This window comes from Gekko japonicus, unplaced genomic scaffold (genome assembly GCF_001447785.1).
Source record: "Gekko japonicus isolate JY-2015 unplaced genomic scaffold, Gekko_japonicus_V1.1 scaffold464, whole genome shotgun sequence".
Taxonomy (NCBI): Eukaryota; Metazoa; Chordata; class Lepidosauria; order Squamata; family Gekkonidae; genus Gekko; species Gekko japonicus.
This window is the reverse complement of record NW_015170903.1, coordinates 565307-569442: the sequence shown is the minus strand read 5'-3', so window position 1 is coordinate 569442 and position 4136 is coordinate 565307. Positions and strand designations below refer to the sequence as shown.

The 4136-nt window shown below is 52.4% G+C and overlaps 1 protein-coding gene across 2 annotated transcripts in view; it reads right to left on the bottom strand.

Moving 5' to 3' along the window:
* Positions 1–4136, bottom strand: part of GRIK2 (glutamate receptor, ionotropic, kainate 2) — a 918110-nt gene that overhangs the window by 395849 nt on the left and 518125 nt on the right. The window lies entirely within an intron of this gene.

The following is a 4136-nucleotide window of genomic DNA, read 5'->3' as shown; positions in this document are numbered from 1 at the left end:
TTACAATTTTACCATATATATATATAGAACTGTCCTAAGCGTAGTTATGCTTTTTGATTTCATTGCAAATCCCCACCCCCCTGCCCATTTCCCACATCACAGATATGCTTTTTTTAAAAAAATAGCCCATTAGCTATTTTGTGCTCCTTAAATAGATACAGAAAGGCAGCACATAAACTTTGCTCAGTAAATATATTTATTCTAACCATGTGTGCCTTTAAAAAAAAATAGTGGCTCTGTTCTGGAACAATATTGCATCTTAATTATGACAAATACCCAGAAAGAGATAGAGGGGGGGAAATCAAGAAAGTGATCAGAAATTGTGCTGTTGCTAAGTTTGGCACCCTTGGTCAACAACTGATTTTATTGAAGAGACACTTTAAAGAAGGAATGGAAGGTAGTGGGTTTGGTTGGCTGGCAAATCCAACAACTTCTGGTCCATCCAGATACTGTGGATAAGAGGTCAACTGGTAGCCTTGAAACAGGATGTGGTGCATCCGTCCACTACTAAAAATATCTACCTAATGCACAGGATATTTTAGTAATTAGGTGCAAAGTGATTAAAGCAAAGTGATTAAATGGGTGGTGGCTGGGTAACTTCCAGCATGCCTGGATGAAATACATTGTTTGGCTCTTTAGCCATCTGGTTTCAAGCTTGGGTATAGGCCTGAAATTTTTGGTTGCTCTGGTGGATGGCCTGTGCTCCGAGAGGAAAGGGGGAGTGTAACTGTTGATTCCCCGAGACCTCTCGGAAGCTTTCTGTAATGTATTCATATCCGAACGCATGCAAGGCTAGCTCACCACGTAGTCATGTGAAGCTTCCGAGCTTCGCTCCAAGAGACAATGGTCCAAGCAGATCCTAGCCAGCGCCAATCCTATGGAACTCTCAGCCACTGTAAATACCTTATCACGATGGTGTGTGTGTGTGATTGCTGTGGGTATCTTACGAATAAAAGCCGGCCTGTGAGCCGGGTTCCTTGTCTTGTTCCGAACCTTAAATAAATGTATGAGCTGAAATCACTGCCTCTCGCTCAGTACATTGCACTGGCGATGAAGGTGGGATGGGATTCTACCTCCCATGAACACCGATCCCAAAGGACCGAGCATTGCATTGTGCGCCAGCACAGAAAGCATCGCACCCCACTCCGCATCGTGCCTGCTTCTCTGGTCACTGCACGCCGCTCCGCTCAACGCTGCTCCACAGATTCCAGGTTTCGCGCAGTGCCACGTTTCCCTTCTTTGGCTTCTCTTACGAGCTTCGCCCACCACCATGAGTTGGGATCATGGCCACCCAGGCGAACATACCAGCTTTCGATGTGACTCACCCGCAGCAATGGAAAACATGGCTGGAGACCCTGGAGAACCATTTTACCTACCACGACGTCGTGGATTCCGGGGAAAAGAAGGCCCAGCTTCTCAGCTCGTGCGGCATGGAGACCTTCCAGCTCCTAAAGGACCTCATCAACCCTAAGATGACCAAAGAGGAATCCTATGAGGTGTTGGTGAAAGCTCTCTTAGATCACCTTTCGCCTAAGCCCACCAAGTTCGTGGAGTATTTGGACTTTTTTGTGTGCCTCCAGGGCCCAGATTAGACGGCATCAGAGTTCCTGGCGGGACTCTGGAGGGCGGCCACGAGGTGTGCGTTCCCAAGTTTTACAGACACCCTGTTGAACCAGTTCCTTGTGGGGCTCTGGGAACCGAAACTATGGCGGAAGCTGGCCAGCCAGGATGACCTCGACAAGGCCCTCAAGGAGTCCGTGGCCTCCAGAAAGGCACATCAAGACGACCGTGGCAAGGCGGTCATTGCACCCAAGCGGCCTTCGCTTCTGACGTCTCCGACGACGAGGAAGTTCTACAGGTTAACTGACGCCCGTCTCAGCGGTCCCAACAGTCTCAAGGCTCAACCTTGGTAAAGGTTCCTGCTTCAGCCTTGTCCTGCACCAGCTGCGGAGAAGCCCATGAGCGCCGGACTTGCTGTTTCAGGGACGCCGTCTGCAGGACATGCAACAAAACCAGTCACCTTGCCCGTGTCTGCCATTCACGAGGTCACCACCAGAAGTCTTCAGCCCACTCCGAATCCACCGATCTTCACACCCTCTCGACCCACCAGCAGCAGCAGCACCTGGTATGTAACTTGCCCCCTGATAGCCCAAACAAAATGCATGTCACAGTTTTAATTGAGGGGTCCCCCTGTAGAATGGAAGTGGACATGGGCTCATCCTTTTCCATTATTTCGGCCAATACATTGCTCACGCTCTGTCCACAGGAGGGACCCCTTCTGCAAAAGCCACAGGGGTTGGCCTTACGGGACTTTAATAAGAACCCTGTGGTGGTCCGGGGATAGGGCAAGTTCTGGGTACAGTTCAAGGACTTTGCTGGATTTTTGGATTTGCTGGTGGTGAAGGGACGGCTCACAAGTCTTTCCTGGTTCAGTCCCCTGGGGTTAGCAGTTACGGAGGTCCACCATGTCCGGGTGCCAGACTTTGCGGCCGTCTGTAATGAATTTCCCAAAGTTTTTGATGGCACACTTGGACGGTACACCAGGACCCCCATTTCCTTGGACCTTGACCCCTTGGTCCGCCCCATTCGAGTGAAGGCCAGGCACTCCCCCATCGCCATGAAGCCCAAGATTGAGGCAGAACTCGATTGCCTGGTGGCCCAAGGGGTGCTGGAACCTGTCACTTCCACTCAATGGGAAACCCCTATCGTGTCCCCGGTTAAACTGAATGGCGACATACGCATTTGTGCTGACTACAAGTGCACGCTGAATAAAGCCCTCCAAGACCACGCACACCCGGTGCCGGTGGTCAGTCATGTCTTGGCGGCACTGGCGGGGGCCTGGGTCTTTGGTAAATTGGACTTGGCTCAGGCGTATCAACAACTGCCAGTTGATGCCACCACCGCTGAAGCCCAGACCATTGCGACACATAAGGGGGCTTTCAAGGTGCATAGGTTACAGTTTGGGGTGTCGGTTGCGCTGGGCATTTTTCAATCTTTTATGGATTCTCTATTGAAAGGAATCCCCGGAGTTCAGCCATTTCTAGATGATGTGCTTATCGCGGCTCCGGATGCTTCAACTTTCACTGATGGGCTACGAGAGGTGCTCCAGCAGTTCGACTCGGTGGGGCTGAAAGTCAAGCGCAAGAAATGCCTACTGGGGGTGCTCAGGGTTGAGTTTTTGGGATTCATGGTGGACACACAAGTCATTCATCCTACGGACGATAAGATAAGGGTGATCACTGAGGCTCCACTGCCCTCGTCCAAGTTGGAGTTGCAGGCCTTCCTTGGCCTATTAAATTTTTATCATTCTTTCCTTCCCTTCAAAGCTGCGGTGGCGGAGCCCCTTCACCGCCTGCTGGACAAAAACATCCAGTGGGTCTGGGCCCCCTCTCACGCTGCCATGTTCTGGGCGGTCAAGGACCTTTTAACTTCTAACACCATGCTGTCCCATTTCAACGAGGCTTTGCCGGTCGTCCTGGCCTGCGACACCTCACCTTATGGTGTCGGGGTCGTTCTGGCCCATCACCTGGCCGACAGTTGGGAAGTCCATGTCGCATACTATTCCAGGACCTTGTCAGCTGTGGAGCGCAACTATGTGCAGATCAACAAGGAGGCGCTGGCGATAGTAGCAGGGGTGAAAAACCATTACCTATACGGTCGGCCCTTCACGGTGCTGACAGACCACAACCCCTCCTCAGCTTGCTGGCCCCCAACCGCCAGATGCCACAGATGGTCTCTTCCCGGGTGCTCTGGTGGTCTATTTTCTTGGCAGGTTATTCTACTCGCTTGTCCATCGGCCTGGGAAAGCCATGGGGCATGCGGATGCTCTCAGCTGTCTCCCACTGCCCTCCTTGGATCCCGACCCTGCTCTGGTGCATCAGGTTGCTCTGCTGGAGGATCTTCCTGACCGGCCGGTCCACGTCGTGGAGGTGGCCCGCCTCTCTGCCAAAGATCACATCCTCTGCCGGGTCCTGGACTGGGTGGTAAGGGGGTGGCCTGCGATCAGTGAGGGCCCCGATTTCGCACCTTTTTCCTCCCAGACGGATGAGCCGTCAGCGTACAAGGGCTGCCTAATGTGGGGTGGTTGGGTGGTGATTCCGGGCCCCTTACATAAGCGTGTCCAGGCCGCCCTACAC